The sequence below is a fragment of the Lotus japonicus genome, chromosome 5 (genome assembly GCF_012489685.1).
Source record: "Lotus japonicus ecotype B-129 chromosome 5, LjGifu_v1.2".
Classification (NCBI taxonomy): domain Eukaryota; kingdom Viridiplantae; phylum Streptophyta; class Magnoliopsida; order Fabales; family Fabaceae; genus Lotus; species Lotus japonicus.
The window spans coordinates 44,049,571-44,071,373 of record NC_080045.1 but is presented as its reverse complement, the minus strand read 5'-3'; the positions used below and the strand labels follow the sequence as shown (position 1 = coordinate 44,071,373).

The 21,803-nt window shown below is 35.1% G+C and overlaps 2 long non-coding RNA genes across 9 annotated transcripts; both read left to right on the top strand.

The window, feature by feature from the left end:
• The first annotated feature begins 915 nt into the window (after nt 1-915).
• LOC130721396 (uncharacterized) lies at nt 916-2,016 on the top strand. The gene is made up of 2 exons (XR_009013433.1): nt 916-1,644; nt 1,749-2,016. It is a non-coding gene; the product is annotated as an uncharacterized LOC130721396 (long non-coding RNA).
• A 1,975-nt stretch (nt 2,017-3,991) lies between these two features.
• On the top strand, nt 3,992-18,288 carry LOC130721271 (uncharacterized). 8 transcript variants are annotated; one of them, XR_009013374.1, is made up of 8 exons: nt 3,992-4,216; nt 5,737-5,833; nt 6,293-6,390; nt 12,744-13,065; nt 13,482-13,563; nt 14,035-14,116; nt 17,536-17,708; nt 17,902-18,288. It is a non-coding gene; the product is annotated as an uncharacterized LOC130721271 (long non-coding RNA). The 8 variants fall into 8 exon arrangements; XR_009013376.1 differs by lacking the exons at nt 17,536-17,708; nt 17,902-18,288 and adding an exon at nt 14,931-15,504 and having other exon boundaries at nt 3,999-4,216; XR_009013375.1 differs by lacking the exons at nt 17,536-17,708; nt 17,902-18,288 and adding an exon at nt 14,246-14,924 and having other exon boundaries at nt 3,999-4,216.
• Nucleotides 18,289-21,803: the final 3,515 nt, after the last annotated feature.

Below are 21,803 nucleotides of genomic sequence, written 5' to 3'. Positions count from 1 at the left end.
TAAAGCATACTTCCGCCAAAATTAATCTTGATATGCAATGGTCTTAGTTTGCTGTCCAATTTTCTGCATGAATATATGTCTATTTTTCTTAAACTCACAAACTCTTAGAATTCCTTAACATAGTAACTCCGAAGAAAAACTAACATTAAATTAAAAATAATAGCATGATGGCAATACCAGTGTCAAAAACTGAATAAAATTGTTAATGTCAGGAGGCTATTCAACTATTTACATTAAATAAATAAAAAATGAATTGTATTATATTGAACCATGCATCTATTATATCTCTATATAAACAAACCAGTAAAATCACTCACAAACTCAAATTATTCATATTTCTTAGAGTTCAGCTGCTGGTGAGAAAAAAATGACAATTGTCTCTAACTACTTCAACAAGTATGTCATTTTTAATTGTAAGACCCGAAGTTTAATAGAACGTTTATTCATTTAATCTCCTTAATCACGACAACGCGTACTATTTATCAATTAATTGTGACTGAAATATTATTCGCGTCACGACGACGGAAAATACCTTAAGGAATATTTCCCTTATAGTTATTTAATCGCGCATTTATATTGTAGTATTTTTATATTATTTTCCTGACTCGAATCTAATCGCGATTTGTGAAAAATTAATCAAGTAATAATTAATTTCAATATTTCAATTTTATATAGTTTTATTTAAAAACAAGAATAAAATTAGAATTATTTTTGTGTGTATTATTTCATTCTAATTCTAGGAATTTCCACTCTTTAATTATCTCTTTCTTTATTGAAGAGATGACCTGCTCTAACAGGTCACCTTTTTATAATTACCTATGTTAGCCTATCACCAAAAAATATTTTTTATTCTTTTCCCTCAACCACTTATCCTTTCATTCAAATTTTCTGATCACTTTCTCTCTCATGCGGGCCCCACTTTACCAATCAGATATATTATTTCTTTTCTTTCTCTCCCTTCATTCACTCCCTCCCAACCGCTCACTCTCTCTCTCTCTCTTTACTCATCCAATTTATTTTTCCTTTCCCAATCTCTCTCTCCAAGGGCCCCACATCCACCCATTCAGACTTTTTCTCTTCCTCACTTCACACTCTCCCTTCTCACTCACGATTCTCTCCCTCTTTCTCCCACAAAAGAAAAATATCTCTCTTTCTTTTATTATTCTGATTTCTTTCTCTCAAAAACAAAAGCTGCAGAACACTTTCTCTGAACCTTGTCTACAACTTCTCTTCTTCCTCCTCACCATTTTCTTCTTCCCAACATGTCTGGAACAACACCACCACCACGAGCCAAAACCGCGAGCACCACCACCTCCATGCCTCTTACACGCAGCAACCACCACTGTCCCTGTTCTGTTTTTTTTGTTTCCTCTCCATGAGAGCCACCACCAAAACCCTAGCCGCCACCTTGTTCCTCCGATCTCCGGCGAACCATTAAGTTTTTGGAGAAACAAACACCACCACTGAACTCCCCTCATCATCCGCAACAAAACCCCTCCATCGATTCGATGATCGGCCACCGTGACTCCGGCGACCGCCGCCGCCGCCGTCTTCTCCGGCGAGTTTTGTTCTGAGAAAGGATGCCAATTTCTTGAAGCTCTCAACCTCCTCTTCCTGAATCTAAGGCTCAATCATCATTAAGAGGTGATTATTCTTATCTATTTCAAATTTCCCTTTTTAAAACCCTAGCTTTTCTCTTGTTCATATCCTGAGTTCCATTCTCTGAGTTATGTGCCTTTATTATTCAGTCTCAATGGCTACTCGAGGAAGGGGAGAGCACGACCAGAGGAAGAAGTGAAGCTCAGTCCCATGACCATGAGACTTGAGGTAGAAGGAGAAAGAATTGAACACTGTGTTTAGAAATTTTATGTTAATAGAAAAAAAAATATATAGTGGTAGTATTTTGGGCTTATCCTTGTATTAATTATTTATGATGGAAAATGGTATTGTTGGTGTCTATATTGGTATTGGTATTGTTATTCTAAAAATAAAACCATATGTTAAAGTTGAAGTAAATGTTTTGAGGGTTACACTTAGGCTATGTTTGGCATGTCATTTCGGCTAGCTTATAGCTTATTTGGCTAGCTTAAAGCTTATTTGACTAGCTTAAAAGCTCTTCAAAAGTGTTTGGTGAAGGAGCTTATTTTAGTAGCTTAAAGCTTTAAGCTATAAGCTATCTCAGGTAGCTTAAAGCTTATAGCTTATTAAATTTATTCTCATTTTTATCCTTATTATTTTATTAAAATTCTACCATTACCCTTATATATTTATAAAAACACTAAACTTATTTTCCCCTCACACTTACGTATGCAGTTTCCGCCACCATTCCCGCCACACCGCTGCGCACCACAAGTGTTATAAATATTATATTAGTAAAAATAAATATTATATTTTTAAGATGATATATAACTGTAGCTAATAAAAATATTTAAAGTGATAATAATTTTAATATTAATATCATATTGGTATTAATGTGAAAATAAAATAATGTTAAATATAAAAATAATTATACAAGTATGTCTTTTTATGTCATTTTACAATTTCAGCTTGTTTAACAGCTAGTTCTACCAAACACTTTTGTTTCAATCACGTAGCTTTTCAGCTTTCAGCTAGCTTATAAGCTATCAGCTAGCTTATAAGCTTTCAGCTAGCTTTTCAGCTTTCAGCTAGCTTATCAGCTAAACATGCCAAACATAGCCTTAGGTTATTTTGGCTGATGAGATCAATGGAGTTATATTGAAAATAAATAATTAAAAATTTCAATCCTTTGTGTAATTTTGCCATGATTCATGGTTATTTAGGGCTGTTCCTTGTTAAATAGAATTTGGATTTTTTTCACTGGACTTTTGCTGTCAAAATGGTCTCTCACGTAAGCCTTGTAGTATGTTGGACCATCCTCCCCAATTTTGATGTATTTCAACTCCAATTTCGCTAGCCATTATTTCTAGTTACCTAATATGCTAATGTACAATGACTAATACTCCTTTTTGGGGTCATCTGGTTTTAACTTAAAATATCATTCTCTTTTAACAAATAATGGCCTTGCCTAGACACTAGACAGTTTGATATAGCACTTGTGAAAATACAACAATTGATGAATGTAGCAAAAATACATTAAAATAAGAATAGTTCTTTGCAACTTTAAGTTCACGTTTTCATTACTCTTGGTTTTGATTAAAGGCCCCAGTTTTAAAAGTCAAGCAATTAGAATCACTTGAGTTTTTGACAATAATTTTCTATTGTGATTCCCACCCTTATTTAGATGATAAGTTCTTTAGTCCTGTTGAGAAAATTTGGGGCTGAAACTGAATCATTATTAATTTTTTATTTCTAGTGAGCTATTTTGTATCACGAAAATTGGGACAGCTATACCTTTAAAGTTGAGTTTGGAAATGCTTTTGCCCTAAGTGAGTTTGAATTTGAGACTAGCTTCTCCTAAATTATTGTTTCTACGCCTTTATCACCTACATGAAGTTTCCTTCCAATTTAAATGATAATCATTTTAATTGCTCTAGTTGTATAATCCTTTGGGGATTCAATGTTTAAATAATTGTAAATAAAAGTTTATCCTCTTGTTAATTAAATGATGTAGGTGACTATATTTCTAGTATTTCTCGTGGCACCAAAATAGAATTTCAAAGAAAGGTATTATTCTGTGTGTGTGTGTGTGCGATTGTATAAAATAAAGGAAAAGATTTATTGTGAGATGCTATGTAATTAGTTAAAATGAAAGAGACTCATTTGTATGATATTATGAAAAGACCTTAATGAGTATCCTAATAGAGACTGAGAACTCTAAGGAAAACGAGAGGAGTAATTACTAGTTATGTATACTTTTCTATTTTAACAAAAATATGAGTATTTGGTTTTAAAGTTGATTTGCGAAGTCAAAGCTTTTTGAAGCATTGAGTACTGTTACTGTTTTGTTGTCATTATGACGACTTGTCTTAATTTCTGAGTTTTATCCTAATGAGTTATAACCATTATGAGGATTAGGTTTAACATACGTTCGCTTCGAGTCAAATGCCTGAAGTCATAGTTTAGACTTTGAGTCAGTAGGTTAACACAAATAGTAATTACGTTATGTGTACTCATGAAGGGTACGAATGACGGGAGCGCTTGACGACGAAGCTAAAGAATAAAAGGAAGCGAACCGACACGGGAAAGCAAAGATGTGTTGGGATTGAAATTGCAGTTAGTATGGGAATCGGCTAAGGTGAGAGCTACTCTCTGAATTACTAGATAATGTTTTAGGTGTCGACGAATTCGACTTGATTTATGTGTTATGCACTTAATTGCTAAATATCTAAAATGATTTCTGAGGCTTCGGCCGAGCTTGTTGATTTCATGATGTCTTGATATTGTGTGCTAAATGATTCACATGTTATGTGCTAAATGGTTAATCTAGGATGTGTTGGAATATGTTGTTTATGCTTATTGGATTGCGCTGATTTGACTATGTTATTCCACTTATATCTGTGATACTGAAGAGTGAGGATAACGGGCAAGTCATGCCGAATTTTATGAGATTTTTGAGAGAGTTTGAAAGGACGAACGGAGTTCGGGCCTTGTTACGTTTTAGAGGATCGAGACCTTCTCTGGGAATTACTTGGGATTATGGGATCTTTGAAACTCATAGGGTTATGGCAAGACTAAACGAAACCTATTTTGACAAGGAAAATTCATAAGACATTAATCAATCTCTAAACCTTTGAATAATGATAATAATCTCAGTTAAGAGCTTAGGACTTGAAGATTTGTTTGAAAAATGAGAAGAGTCGTCGAGTCCAAGCTTTGAGGAAATTTATAAGTTTCTGAGTATGTTGATACTCTTTTGCTCGATGAGCAGTTTGTTGTTTGGCTATCTAAAGTTTAGCCGGAAACTTTAAGTTTCCAAGTACAATCGTACTCTTTCGCTCGATGAGCAGTTTGTTGTTTGGCTATCTAAAGTTTAGCCGGGAACTTTAAGTTCCAAGTACATTGGTACTCTTTGCTCGTTGAGCAGTTTTTGACCATCGGATGGAGATGAGTCGGATAACTCAAGAAGTTATCATAAATGATTACATTCTTTCTTCTTATGATTAATTGATTTTGTCGCAGAATCGACATTTACCTTAGGGTATTCTTTTTAGAGATATAAAGTTAATTAGAACACGTGGCGACGTGTCGAGTGAGGTCGGAGACGTTGTTTGGCTAATCACTTGCATTCATGCACTCATTTTGAGGTTAATATACGGCGTGATACCGGACCTCGGTGGATTCCAAAATGGTCATAAGACCCGGATTTCCATATTTAGAACACTACGGTGGTTCTTAGTAGCAGACGGAATGGCAGACCTACGGGTTCACTGCTGATCTGACTACTTTTGTGTGGTGTAAGAGACACGCGAGCAGGGAGGTACCCACCGTGGCTGGTGTTAGGGCCGTCTCGTTGATGACCATCCTTCTTCCGGAATGCATCTTGTCAACCAGCATTGCATTTCATGCAACATACATACTGACTTAGTTGCTGAGTGTGATTGGTACTTGTTAATCCTATTTGAGGCATGCTAATTGTTATTATGATCTTTCATATTCATTGTGATATAAGCAACCCTAGGATGTTATCCCTAAACTTATAAGCCTAAGTGGCTATTATTTATTATCTTTACCTATTGGATTTATTATTTACATAATTCTTTGGAGTTGACCCCCGCGCCTTCTGTTTGTGTTTTGGCGGACTACGCCCATTGTCAGACAACGATAGGTGGTGACGCGAGCAGATGCTACTCCATGTCGAAGAACTATAGAAGACTCGAAGAATAGAGTCGCGTGTAAGGCTAGAGCCTTTTGGGTAAAGAGCTTATCATTGTTGGTTAAAGCTTATAGGATTATTTGATAAGTATTGTTTGAAGTTTTGGGTAGGTTCCGGTGCATTGCTATCTTGCGATTCTCCGATGTGGAAATCGTAGGGAGTATATCGGATTTATGAGTCCTTGCATAATAGATTCCTCGTTGAATCTAATTCTATTCGTTCGGTTTGTAAGTTGGGTTCATCTGTTGTTACCTCCGGGTACTTGCCTTGTTTAAGGCCGGATGTAAATTTATATACAGTTGGGAGTATGCATTTCATGATTTAGAAATACTTTGAAAAGAAAAAAAAATACTCGCAATTATAAATCTCTTTTAGAAAATATTGCATATTTACTTTAATAGGTTACTAAAGTGACCCCCTGAAATCGGGGTGTTACATTAATTATTTTAGTTAATTTCAAATTTGCTTTTTTAAATTACTCATATTTCTTTATTGCAGGAGAAAGATCATCAACAACAACAAGAAACACACATTACTTAGTGATATATCCCCGTTGCAGATGATTGGAAAATAAAACTGTGAGTTTCACATATATGGTAATTTACTAAACAATTCTTCTCATTCAATTGAAATCATACAAATATATCATCATTTCTATATTTATATGACACAAATCAGTAACAAAGTGTGAGCCACATAAATTTATATATTGCATTAGAAAGATAAGTGTAAAATGTAGTACTCACTATATTCTTGATAAGAAATATGAATCTTTCACTCCTCAATATTGTCATATTATGGAAAAAAAATAGCAACTTAATCATTCAAAGAGAACAAATGACGTTCATCCTGCAGTTAGATAGAATCTATTTTTATGTTCGTGGAAGTGATTTTAAAAGAACTTCTATGCCACCAGCAATGGTAAACAACCACATCAATCTTGATAAAAAAAAATTAGCACAACTGATAACATCACTGCAACGACTAAATCAATATTAGAAAAAAAATAGTAGACTACCACGTTCATTTCAATACTAATCTAATTAAGTAATTAAATTTCTTTTATATAAAAAAAAAACTACTCTCATTTCAATCTCAATAGAAATCTACCTATTTTTTCTTCCGATGAAGCAAAAAAAAAAAAAAACTACCTGTTTGATCATTTTTTCCCTTATTAGAGAAAGAAAATGTGAGAATATCATAACTCAATTATATTTAATTATACATATATTCTAAATATTCTTCTAAATAATAGCTTTCTTACCTTTCTGCAAATTTAAATATTACAATTAAAAAATACAAATTAAAAACGAACCCGTGCAACGCACGGGTTTAATTTCTAGTATATATGTAAAGCTCACTTGAGCTTTTACATTAAACTCATTAGCAAAGAGTATTAAATGAATTAAACCATATAACTCTCAAACTAAAAACTAAAAAAAATTATTGTCAATATTAAAAATTAATTTTGTTAAAAAAAACTGAAATTTTCTTTAGTTTTGCATTTGACAAATATTGAAAATTAAAATTAGTTAATAATAAAATAATATTTTTAATAAATAATGTAGATAAATAGTTTTAAAATTAAAAAGCGCCGCTAAAGTGAATTTAAAGTTAACTATAACATATATGTGCATTATTGAAAAAGTATCTAATAATAATTTAGATCTATGATATATTAGTAAAAATTACTTATCCATGAGAGGGTTGTTCTCATGAATCATTTGCTATTAATAATATTCATCTTTTGTTGTAAAAAAAAATTTACTTAAGGAAGCATAATATAGAAAATTAATAATGGTCAAAGTTGAATAAATGTTCGTTGTGAGAGGCATATCCATTTAATGTGATCGTAGAACCTCGAGAGATTATAAGTCTCTTGGCTATCGGCTTTGAGAAAACATTCGGAAATCAAATAAGTTAAATAAATTTAAATTCACTTGATAATATTTTAAGCTATTTATGTTATCACTTATCATAATTCTAAAATTTAAAATTAATTTATTCTTCTTGACCTTGACAAATCACAACAAATGACTTTCTTGGTAAAAAGTTGGATTGAGCGAGCCCCCCACACCCTAGAGGAACTTGCCCAGGGACGAACAAGACCTAAAAGAGAGGAACTCGCTAGGGGCGAGAGAAAGGACTTAGGAGATTAGGGACCCCCTTAGGGCAAGCGCCAGAGGCGGTTGATGTATGTAAGGGAGTTCGGCCAGGTGAGGTACGACCCAACAAGCCTCATTAGTGGCAAAGTTAGGGTTTCATGTAACCTCTATAAAAGGGGACTTTATGATCATTGCAAAGGATCATTCGGCATTTATTCTAAAAGATTAGGCTATTACTAGACTCATGCTTTACTAGGATTTGAGGCTTATACCATTCTTGAGTGTTCATTTCCAGAACAAAAGTATAAAAAATGATATTAAAATTTATTTCATGACACTAGCACTTAACATTTTTTACGTAATTTAAATATTTCAATTTAACTTAATAATTTTTCATAAATTTTTTTATTTCTAAAAATCATTTCTATGCTAATAATTAAATATCAATAATAAAATTTGAGTAATATTAATTATTTATACAAAAAAATTTAATAATATTTATTGAAATGTCTTAACACAGTTTATTTACAATTATAATTAAAAAAATATTTTTTTATTTATTTAAACTATAATAATTTATATATAATGTTAAAAAAATATTGTAAGTAAACCCGTGCAACGCACGGGTATAATATCTAGTCTATATAAGTAAAGCATACTTGAACTATTACATTAAATACATTAGTAAAGATTGCATGTATTATAATGCATTAAATAGTAACAAATTATCTTTGTAATAAATATATTAAATAATAAGATTAAAAACTAAAAAAAATAATTGTATTATTAAAAGCTGTTCAACTACCTACATTAAATATTTTAAAAATACATATATTAAATAATAATAGTTATAATTTTAAAAAAATAACTTGAGTTGATAAATATTAAGAATTAAAATTAATTAGTTATAAAAATAGATTTAAAATCAATAAATATTTTTTATTAAATAATTATTGATAGTTAAAATTATCATAGAGTACGAATCAACAAAATATTGTAACATCCAAGGACTCTATTCGGGTGGTGCCAAGGACGGTGGACACTGGTTTTAATTGGGAAAACGAATGGAACACAGACTCTGAGGAATTGGAGCTAGCGGTGCAGCGGGATATTGATTTACAAGAAGAGCAACTAAAGTGTGGAAGCAGTGACTGTGGAGACTCGCCAGCGACGTGGTAGACCAAGGAAGATGCATACTTCTCTACAGGTGCACACACCAAAGCGGTCACGAGGAAGACCATGCAAAGAGACAGGAAACTCAGAGGCTGCTCTACTACAACGTGATGGGTATGCTATGCATTTGATGTCCCTTGATTGGCATAGTGAGGAAGGTGTTAGAACACGAGCTCGTCGTGCTTTGATCAGGAGCGAGTGTGCGGGAATGTTGTTGGATTGTCCTGAAGAGGTGGCTATACAAGGTATCGCGAGGGTGATCCGTGATGGTTTTGGTCAATGACTGGTGCCGGAAGTATGGGTCTAGAGGAGTGTGAGAGGTTTAGGGCGTCTAGTAGTAAGAAGAGTTGTCAGGTTGGTCGTTGGCCAGGTTAGGCCGAAAGTGTCTTTGGTAGAGGACTGCAGTTTGGCGGTTTTTAATCGGGTGCATGTGCCCGGAGGTTTGGTTGTTGCTGCAATGGATGTTCCAAATGCTGAGAGGGTTTTTCATGTTGCAGCAGTAGTATCTTTTCAGGGTCCTGGCGGGGGAGCTTTTCTTGTCATATATGTGGGAGGCTTTTTCATGAATGTGTTGGTGTTGTGTTGGAGGTTTGTGAACCATGGGGTTTCTTATGTGTTTTTCAATTTTTTGGATCATGCTAGTAAGAGTGAGGTGTTGCGCTGGGTTCATGGTTTTTTCGCATAAGTGCCAAGTTTATATATATTTAAAGCGCAAGATGTGCTAGTAGATACAAGATAGAAAACCAGCCCCAATGCCAATAATGACAGGTACACACATAAAGAAACAGGGGTAGGCATGAGAAATCAAGAAACAAATGGATAGGGAAGAGCAATCAGTCTAGTCACTACTTGCTCTAGCAACAAGTTCTAGTTATCGAGCAGTGGACTGGGCGAGCCCCTAGAGGGGCAACGCCCAGCATGTATCCCGCCCTGAGGCGGGGCCCTGGCCTTCAGATGGGCCTTGACCTCGGAGGCCCAATTGGCCCAATAGGTAGTACCCAAGCTCTATAAATAGGAGGTAGTTATCAAGTGTAAGGGACTTTTGGCTCATTTGATGAAATAACACTCGAAATTCAGCACTCTCTCTCACTCTCATTCTCTCTTAGCACAATCCCTCTACCTCTAAGTACTATGTCTCTCTTCAATGTTCATTCCCAGAACAAGCAGCATGGAGGAGAGAATTACAGCACTAACGATTTGGGTGTGGTACCTGCATTAAGTAATTTAAAATATTATTATCATGTTATTCAAGGTAAATACTACATTTTAGATTTTACTTCACTTGTCAATTAACTTTATCTCATGAAATTCATTTTTTAATGAAAAATGAACGAGTGGTGGAAACGAATGATTGTGATGGAAATGCGCGTAAAATGATCATGATTGATGGATGAACAAAGCTCAGAAACACAACTTGCATATCTTACATCCCTAAGAATGGAATATTGCATTTACTATGATAGAACAAAATCAAAATTTTAATCAATACACGAGTCTTTATTATTGAACTAGCTCATTTTAGGTACCACGCCTTAATCTGGCTTAAGGTACCACAACAAGCACCTAAATATTTTTATTGAGTTTCATTAATGTAATTACATTACATATGTTTATCATATTGTTAATTATCTACTATTCAATAATTTTTTATATTACATAAATTATTTTTACAAATCATCAATATCAATATCAATATATATTAGAAAAGAAAAACTTCTATCAGGGTGATTTTCTGACGTGTCATTCCCACGTTAATTCTTAGTGATGTGTCATTCTCACGTTAATTTTCATATAAAAAAAATCAACGTGTCATTCTCATAAAAAAAATACATTTTTAAATTCTAGATTTGATTAGGATTTAGGTTGCTTATTTCTTAATTTTATCTTAATTTATTTTTAGAGTATTAATTAAATTTTATGGTATTTTTATTGAATTTTCGGATTTTTAATTAATTCATGATTTTATGAGTTTTTATTGTGATTTGCTAGATTTTGATAGTTTTTATCTATATTTATTTAGTACCTTTTTAAATTTTAGATTTGATTAGGATTTAGGTTGTTTATTTCTTGATTTTATCTTAATTTATTTTTGATTTATTTTTAGAGTATTAATTAATTTTTATGGTATTTTTATTGAATTTTCCGATTTTTAATTAATTCATGATTTTATGAGTTTTTATTGTGATTTGCTAGATTTTGATAGTTTTTATCTATATTTATTTAGTACCTTTTTAAATTTTAGATTTGATTAGGATTTAGGTTGTTTATTTCTTGATTTTATCTTAATTTAATTTTGATTTATTTTTAGAGTATTAATTAATTTTTATGGTATTTTTATTGAATTTTCCAATTTTAGTTAATTCATGATTTTATGAGTTTTTATTGTGATTTGCTAGATTTTTGTAGTTTTTATCTATCTTTATTTATTAACTTTTTAAATTTTAGATTTGATTAGGATTTAGGTTGTTTATTTCTTGATTTTATCTTAATTTATCTTATTATTTATTTAATGTTAATTTCATGAAATAATTTATTTTATTTTAGAGTTATTTTTAGAGTCTAAATTAATTAGGATTTAGGTTGTTTATTTTTATCTTATATTAATGAATACTCTAAAAAAAATCTCACGTGTCATTCTCAGATTAATTCTCATAAAAAAAAATTCACGTGTCATTCCATTTGATAGATTCTCTTATGTTGTGTTATTTTATCTTGCAGGTTAATTCTCATAAGAAAAAAATTTCACGTGTCATTCCATTTGATAGATTCTCTTATGTGTGTTATTTTATCTTGAAACCGAATTTAAAAAACTTCCTAAAAAAACTATTTTTATTTTTTATTTATTTTTAGAGTATTAATTAATTTTTATGGTATTTTTATTGAATTTTCAGATTTTTATTTAATTTAGGATTTTATGAATTTTTATTGTGATTTGCTAGATTTTGGTAGTTTTATCTATCTTTAATTAGCACCTTTTTAAATTTTAGATTTGATTAGGATTTAGGTTGTTTATTTCTTGATTTTATATGTGGGTCTTTTATTTTATTTTAGATTTACTTTTAGAGTATTAATTAATTTTTATTGAATTTTTGAATTTTTATTTAATTCAGGATTTTATGAGTTTTTATTGTGATTTGCTAGATTTTAGTAGATTTTATCCATCTTTAATCAGTACCTTTTAAAATTTTAGATTTGATTAAGGTTTAGGTTGTTTATTTCTTGATTTTATCTTGGGTCTTTTATTTTATTTTTTATTTATTTTGAGGGTATTAATTAATTTTTATGGTATTTTTATTGAATTTTGGATTTTTATTTAACTCATGATTTTATGAGTTTTTATTATGGATTGCTAGATTCTAGTAGTTGCATATTCTTTTTTCAAAAAAGTATTCTTTTTCGAAAAATTCTACGTGTCAATCCATTAGATAACAACTGTGATTCTGTTAAAAACTAGCCATTTTAAACAAAAATAAAATCTGTGATAAATGATTTAAATTAATATCATATCATTCATAATTTCCAATAACTTATTCATATTTATCTTGAATGGCATGTTAAAACCAACAATTCTTTTTTCCATCAAATAAAAAATAACATAAAATATGGGAGCCCTATTGCTGATTTGCTTATTGATCAAGCTTTACACCTTCTCTTGGCTGGGTATATTTCAGACTTCAGAGTTGTCTTCTCTTCCCCTCTTGGTCTGTTGTGCTCGCAATGTTCGTCACTCCCTCAAGGTGAATGATGTCCCTTTTTTATTTACCCTTTTTCTGCTGCTGTTTGGTTCTTCATTTTTTTCCCTCTGTTTATATTAAAAGCACAAATTTTGTTGTTCTTCCCTCATTGAGAAATGTTATTCGAGACATGGTGTCAACATGTGACAAAGCTATGGTTGCTCTGGTCTCAGCGATGACTCCTAGTTGCTCTACCTCTTCGATTTCAATGGTGGAGGTCGCTTACGATGCATTCTTAGTAGTGCACCAATATGTGCAGGTATATTTAGTTTTATGCATCTTTACCTCTTATTCTAATTTATAAATATTGCAATTGTTTAGCCTACATGAATTTGGGAACCCTAAACTGCAATTTGTTCACACTTATCTTTCTTATTTATTACTCCCTCCGGTCCTATTTATAAGCATGAAAGAGAAGAAAAACCTTGGTCCTTTTTATAAGAACCAAATGAAAGTTTGAGCTATATTAATTAATTTTTTCCAATGATGCCCTTATTAATTCTAACTTGTAAAATGTGTTTCATTAATTATTCTCTCTCTTTCCCACTTTCCAACACTAATAACAAAGGGTAATTTTGGAAGTTTATTTTGATTTAAGACAAATTTAATGCATTTTATCTAGTTTAACTACATTTCTTAAACTATGTAAATTTTTTTTTTGTTGCTTATAAATAGGACCGGAGGGAGTAATTAAATTCAAGTATTGGCGCAATGATGATAACATAAAACCAAAATGTATAGCACTAATCTATCAAAGGTAAATTTCTCTTTTCATACTCTTATATGACTTGGTGACCAATTCAAAGCTAACTATGATTTGACGCTCTCTTAAATTGTTTTGATTGCACTGTTACTTATCATACTGTCATGCTTAGCAAAAGATGTCTTTATGTACATCTAAAAGTGAATTCCACGAAATATATGATTGGTCATCTACTAGGGGCAGCTGGTGGTGTAGAAGCTGTAACACCAATTCAGGTGAAAACAGATGAATCACTTTTTAATAATTGAAACAAACATTAGAGGTTGGAATAAGAGCTTTTGATTGACCAATGATCTGTTTGTTTTTTTGTTTGTTCCCCCAATTTGAGTTCTTCCTTGCTGTGTTTTGATTTTCTTTTGCAACTGGGTTTTAAGACTTTTGAGTCCTTCTATATCTCTGGTTTCTCTGCATTTTTAGGACTTTTGAGTTAAATAACATTTGTGATTTTTTCTTTTTGATTTGCAGGTTGAAGAAAGTATTCGTAAAGACGGGGTTAATCTCATGGCAGAGCAGTGTGATTACCTTTGAGACTCACGATATTGCTCAGGTTGGTGCTACGATCTATGATGAAAAAAACTGATGTATGGATTCTCATATTTATGAATTAATTAGTATGCTATCTATTGAGTTTCTTTTTTATATTTGATGTTGTGCCATGTCCTTTTAATTTCTTAAGGGGTGGTTTTTCTCTTTTCAACTTATTACTCTCGAAGGAGAGGTGGGATGGGAAATCCAGCACACGAAGGAGAGGTGGGTGAGGAAATCTAGCATGTTATATATGACAATGTTGCATTTTACAATTTAATAATTAGAGGCAACAAAGTTAGTGTTACTACAATTCATTTCACCTTACTTCCTCCACTGCCTTAGTTCCTGGCATTCTCTATCTCTAGCATAGTTTTGCGACTCACTCTTGCGCGCTGACTGCATTAATTCTCTCACTCGATCTTCCTTGAATGACTTTTGTTTGGTTTATTCCCCTGCTTGAACACGACAATGGTATTCAATTAGCAGAGTTGATTCAGGTAGCGCAATGGATAGATAAATATCATTGTTCTATTTTATTTGACTTTCAAATTTTTCAGATTGAAAATTTTGCAGATAGTGGCTTAACCAACTTCTAAATTCATTATTTAAAATTCAATAGCAGATATTTTCAAGGTATTTCAGTGTCTCATCCAGTGAGTGAGTAGAGGGTTGATGTGCATGTCTATTTATTGATTGTTTGATGCTATTGATTGCTATTTTGGTTAAAATATTATTATGTTTTGTTTTGAGCGAAATTGGTTGAAGGTTGAATGATAAAAACACAAGATCTCTTTTTTACGGTGTTAATGACACACATTGTTGAAATGTTTCAGCCACTGTGGGACACAGATATTAATGACAAGTTTATACTCCATTATACCTATGCCTGTGACTAGATTATATGGTTAGTTGATTTTTTCTTAATTGTTAGTTTCTATATGCTATCAAAGTAAGGTAGTGTTCTCGTCGAGAACATAAAATCAAGGCATAGTGCCAAGAGTGTGTGGAATGTGATCGGAGATCTTAGAGAGATGAGCTCATAACTCCTTAGAGAGAGAAAATATAACTGAATTTCAATATTGTTATTGCCAAATGAGCTAAGAGTACGTCCCTTACAATTGGTAACCGTCCCCTATTTATAGATTTGGGGTTGGGCCTTCGTGCCTTTAATCTGTCTTAATGGGCCGGTTGGGCCTTGGGGAGAGCGGCCCAAGGTCCAGGCATGTTCCGCGCCTAAGGCTGGGTCCCCTGGGCGAGGGACCCTAGGGTCTCGCCCAGTCCACAAGTCCACAAGATGTAACATCCCAATTTTTAGCATAGTTTATAAATATAAATTACTATCATTTCTTCAAAAGAATTTGCTCAACCCTAAATTTAAATGAGTGTAAATTAATATAAATAATTATATTGCTGGTATTGTGAAGTTTTTTTCTAAAAATGATATTTAATAATAATTAACTAATATGAATAGTAAGAGTTCTTTTTAGAATTATCTTAGAATTCTTAAAAAATAGAATTATATTCTCAAAAAAAAAAATATATATATAAAGATTAAAATATCTATATAATAATATCAAATAAAATATATATATATATATATATATATATATATATATATATGAGGAGGGCTCCATTTACTCCAAGAGTAACTTTAAAAAGCTACTCCACATCCTCACCCTTGATTGTATTAAAATTTATTGGTTCAGATTAATTGTTAATCACTTCTCACGTGATCTTTTTTCTAAGCTTCCAGCACCTCAACTCTCTACCTCTGTCTCTCCCTCTCCATTCTCATAACTTGATCCACAATTACTTTCTTTTATCATCACCACCAATCCTTTCTTTGTCACCGCCACCAATCCCATAGCAGCGTCAAGTGTCAACACCATTGAGAACCTGCGTAGGTATCAATTATCTTGTTTTACCCTCTTTAAGTATCAATTATTTAATTAGGGTTTTGTAACTAGCAATTTGACACTTACATGAACTTAAAATTGTGGCTACAATGAAAGGCTTCCATTGGAAGCATAATAAAATTAAGTTTTACAAATAGTTCCCAAAGTGCAAAAATTGATAATAAAGCAATTCAATATCAGGTCTAACACAACTTTTGAGTTTCCTCGCAGTCATCAAGGGTATGACCTCAATATTGGTGTCGCTGCTATTAAATTGAGGCTATTGAAAAAGAAAGAAGCTCTGGTTCAAGGCAATGAGAATAGAGTGGAGAAAAAGATGTGGTCTATTTCTAGTTTTTAGAAGTAACCCATCTCAATGAATAGGCGAATCAAAGAGAGAGATGATGTACCAGAAGCTTGAAAAAGTTCTTGGCAAGAAGAAAAGAAGGTCACGTGATTGGAGATTAGTAATTAATCTCAGCCATTAAATTTTTAATATACTCATGGGTGAGGATGTGGAGTAGCTTTTTAAAGTTACTCTTGGAGTAAATGGAGCCATCCTTTTGATTAATATGAGAAATTGATTATGAACATGATAAGTTAAGGATTGCTCATATGCTTAGATGTTGAATAACATGAATGCGAATGATGAGATGACTAAATACCTTGATGTTTGAGAACATGAATACTTATTGAGAACATGATTACTTGTTGAACATGATGTGGTGAACTCTTATGATACCCATTATGAATATATGCCTTGTATTATGAACATATGATGCATGATGAAGTATGCCTTGATATTTATCGAATAATATGCAATGTATGGACGATGTAGATCGAACGAGATCGAAAGTGAAACCTAAGATGGTTGGGCTACCGTGGCGACGGATAGTTGGCGACACCTATGAGTTGGTGATCCCGACCACTCATGTCGAGGTGTGGTGAAGTCGTCATCGAACGACAAAAGACTATAACTACGTTGTATGACTAATCATGAAGCATAACATTGCATTGACTGAGGGTGCCGCTTGGTTATTGGTACACCGAGGTGTTGACTAATGACTGCATGGGAAGGGTCATTAGATAAGTCGCAAGTGATTGCATGGGAAGGGTCTTTGTCCCGCCTACCTGGTATGGAGTTGGCGTTTATCCGGATCATGTTGTGCAATGAGCATCAAGCATATTGCATACGCTAACACTATAGAGACACATAGGTTCCCTTGAACGTCGTTGACGTTAGAACATTGGTTGTTGTCTTGTGACTCGTGTTTGAATCGAATGCCCCATAAGGTGCGACATGTGGTTGTGGGCCTTGTGCCTTGCATGTTGAAGTGTTTTCCTTATCCTAAGTTACATCTAGAATTCCTTAGGGATGTATTAGTGTGTCATTTGGTAAGAATCTTGCTAGGTGTTTATATATGTGAATATGCATGCTTCTACTTGCTTGTATGTGTGCACGTCCTAATTATGGCCTTTTGGTTTAAGAAGTTGACCCTTGCACCCTTTCTCTCTTATGAATGTTCGACGACGCCGCTCTAAGGGATGAGCAAGAGACCGTTAGATGCAGGAGAGGAGGCGCTGCCGAGGAATGGTGTGACGACGAGCTATTGATACAGAGATTAGTCGTGTGGAGATTGCAGGGAGCTCGATGGGCATAGGAGGCTTTCATTCTATATTCCTTTTGGAGTCTATGTTGTGATTATATTCGTTGATGTAAGGGTATTTATTATGTTGGGTATTATGTATGCATTTGTTAGAGCATGTTTTGGAAAGTATTACAAGGTATTATGTTTCAAAAGAAAAAAATATATACCTGCATCTTTATGATTTCGAAAGTTCATTAGCATGATTAATTTACTTTTGGATCACTAAGTAACCCTTGAAAATCGGGGCGCTACTATTTCAGACAAAGGGACACAATTCACGGGTAGCCAAACGCGTGAATTCTGCAGGGAAATGGGCATTCATATGAGATTCTCTTCAGTTGAGCATCCTCAGACCAACGGACAGGCAGAGTCAGCAAACAAGGTGATCCTGCACGGTCTGAAATGCCGACTTGATGACGCGAAAGGGGCCTGGTTGGATGAGCTCCCGGTTGTAATCTAGTCTTACAACACGACGCCACACTCAACCACAAAGGAGACTCCATTTAGGATGACTTATGGAGCTGACGCTGTTGGTAAATCCGCAAGTGTACGAATCCACACAGTTTTAAATATCGAACCACAAGGATTGTGACTAAATTCGGTTTAAGCCTTGAGTTTGAAGGTTTGTTTTATTGAAATAAACATATGTCGAAGTAGTATTAAAGAAAAAGGAAAATAAAAAGACAATTCAGAAAAGAAAATGCTTTGGGTTCTTGCTCAACTAGTCAATTCAATCACATCGTTCTATGCACATGTTCTCTTGAAACTCTCCTTGATGCTATAGCCTAAGCAACTACCTATCGATGTCTCGCATAGATAATTCTTTCAAACCAAAAGATAAGTCCAATTCCTTGTGTACTTAAACATTTGTTTGAAGCATAAAGATAAGTTCAGGCCAACAAACCCCAACACTTCCTCTATTCCTAATAGCCATGATAGAAGGGGTAATCCCAAATCGATTCCCTAATCTATAACAAACTTCCGTTATGATTATAGAAAAGCATAAAGCAAGCATGCATACAAGCTTAGATTGAAATTCAGAAAATGGGATTCAAGGGAAGAAAAAGAACATGTGGGAAAGAACTTAAGATTATAACTCAAATATAAAAAGTCTTACATGAAAACCAAAGCATAAGAAGAGAGATTAGTCAAGCATGGCAAGCTAAGAACCTGAATTACAAGCTTGGAAGCCTTCTCTGACTCTCCTAGATGTTCCTCTCCCTCTAAACTTCTGTAAAAATGGAATAGATATCAAAGATTATGACTAGAATCCTATTTATAGGCAAAAGGGGTGAGTTTCTTCTGTTTTGGGCGCTCAGGCGATCTTGGAGCATGCTCAGGCGCCAATTGAGCATGCTCAGGCGCCAATTGAGCATGCTCAGGCGCCAATTCCAGTTCCAGAAACAGTAACTCTGGCTTCAATTGGCGCCAATGGAGCATGCCTAGGCGCCAATGCACGCTGGAAAACCTTTAAATCTTCTTCTTTACTCCTCTTTAAGCCTCCCTTCAATTCTCCAAGCCTCTTGACCTTCTTTCTTCAACTGATTCAACCTGAAACCTTGATGAATAAGCTTGGAAAATATCTAGAAACTTAAAGGTCAGTTTTTCACAAAGGCCCTCAAAACAAGTGGAACTTTCAATAACCTCTTAAACTAACCTAAAATGTAACTAAAGTCCTCATAAAACTATGAAATTACCTAAATGAAGCGAAAACACAAATAAAGATAAAAATGCATGAGAATGCATGAAACACTACATGAGACTCAACACAAAAAGTCTCAAAAGCTACAAAGAAATGACCCTAAAAACAAGACTAAATCCCGGTCATCAGATGCCATGTTACCAGTAGAGATAGAGAATAGCTCGTGGCGAACGGAGCCACAGCTTGAGGGCGAGAATTCTTTCAACATGGCGGTGGAGTTGGATCTGTTGTCTGAAACTCGTGAAGATGCTCACGTACGAGAAGCGGCGATGAAGCAGCAGGCTGCGGTGAAATATGATACCAAGGTCCGTCCACGGGCAATGCAAGAAGGTGACCTAGTTCTCAAAAGGCGGATTGGAAATTTGGAGAATAAACTGAGCCCAATTTGGAAAGGTCCCTATAGGATTTTGAAAGTGTTAGGCAAAGGGGCTTACCACCTTGAAAGCTTGGATGGAAGGAGAGTGTCACGGTCTTGGAACGCATCGAACCTGCGATACTACTACAACTAAGAAATTGAAGGGAGGAAGCGGCTTCCTTGGTCAGCGGTCCGGCGATCAGGAGTCACGGTGATTTTAGGATTAAAACCAAAGACACGTTCTTGTTCTCCATCTCGGGAGTTTGTTGACTAAACGTCTGATTGAAAAATACAAAATTCGTATTGAACAATTTCAATCCAAATTGAATTGCGGCGAGTGCTAGGTGGGAAAATTCCCTGAAGGTGGCGATCCCAACACGACCTTGATGTCTGGGGATCGCTCCGGAAAGTCCGACGCAAGTCGCTGTCATCCGTTGGCGATGTGTGGGATAAGCTTCTTATTCGCAAAAGTCTCCCCGAAACATGGGTGAGCATTTTTAACTATGCAAAGCCTTGGGCAACCCTCATGGCCATTGGGACTCGAGCCCCAGTAAGTCCTCGTCGAGTAGAGTTGGCGGGGCCATGCCTTTTCTTACGGGAAAAGTGTCTGACCAAAAGCCTCGATGAAGGAAAACCGAACAAAAGTCCTAGTTACCCCCACACACATCCAGAATCTCCAAACGTAATTCAGATATAAGTGGAGAGCATATAAAATAGTGCGGCAATATTCAAACATAAGTAGAATTGAGAAAATAACATTAAAAGTGATTGGATAAAACTAAAAGCTCGAAAAACTTAAGTTCATGCCCAGCGGGAAAAATTAAAACTGGGGTTACAATTGTTTATGGTTAATTGACATTTTCTTCTTCTTCTTTTTCTTACTCCTCCGCAACATCCTCCAGATTAAGATCCGCGAGCCCTAGTGGATCCTCCGGACCAGCAAGGCCAGCAGGGGTGATGGCCTTAAGAACCCCCATGGGATCCAAGTTGGTGGTGGGATGGAGGAACTTCACTTGAGCTTTTGCAAGGAAAAATCCGCGCACACGCTCCTTTGTCGCATCCACAACAGCTTCAGCCCTCAATTTCTTCTCAAGGGCCACAGCGGCGGACTTAGCCTGAGTCTCCAGATCAGTGGCGATCTTGTCCTTGGCCGCCAAATCAAATCTCTCCTGGGCGAGAGTTTTGTCCTTCTCTCCCAGCTTGTCGCATAGGGACGCGAGTTCTTTGTCCTTAGCGGCGAGGGCCTCGTCCTTGGAGGCAACAGTTTCGGCCTTAGTTTCAAGATCTCGTTGCATCTCTTGTTGTCGATCCTCAAGCTCTTTTTCCCGCCTGTTGGCCTCGCTCAATTCCATTTTTACCTTGCAAATCTCTTCTGACGTCTTCTTTAGTTTGCCCTTCTGAGTCGCTGCTTGAGTGGTCACATCAGCACAGTGTTTATTAGCTATGCAGTTGTCAGAGCGAAGCTTTTCTACTTCATGGCGAAGCTCTTCCGCCCCCGCAATGTGCTCAGAACGCCGGGCAACCTGGGCAAACAAACATCCAACCTGGAGGAGACTCAACACGGCTTCCTGGGACACACTGTTAGGGTCATTGTTCTGAGTTTCCCTCAGTTTCTCAAAGAAAGGATGAGAAAGGAGGAAGTCGAAGGGATCGCATAAGGAGCCAGCGAAAGGACTCTTGGGACGGACTGTTAAAGAACCTTATTTTTCACCACCAGCTCCGAGAAGGTTGGTGACCGGGGGATTGCTGGAAGATTGATTGATGGGTTGAGGAAGGAGCGGTGAATGGCTCGGAGGAGCCGACGGATTTTTCCCCTCAGGCGGGGCACTAGCATGCTGGGTGGCGGGAGTTGACGGGGCTCCCTCCCCTTGTTGAGAAGAAGGTTCGAGCTTTTGAGTGGGCACAATGACATTTCTGGTCTCGTGCGAGGGCTGATCGGCGACACCAACTTTGGATGGAGCAGTTTCAACCGTCGAATTTGGTTTGGGAGCGACCACGGTGCTCGAGTCATTTAGAGAAGTCTTCTTCTTGGGCGGGCTACCACTAGAGGCGCTCGCCGAAGAACGTTTCCTCTTGCCGCCTTCATCATTAAGCACCCGGGGGAC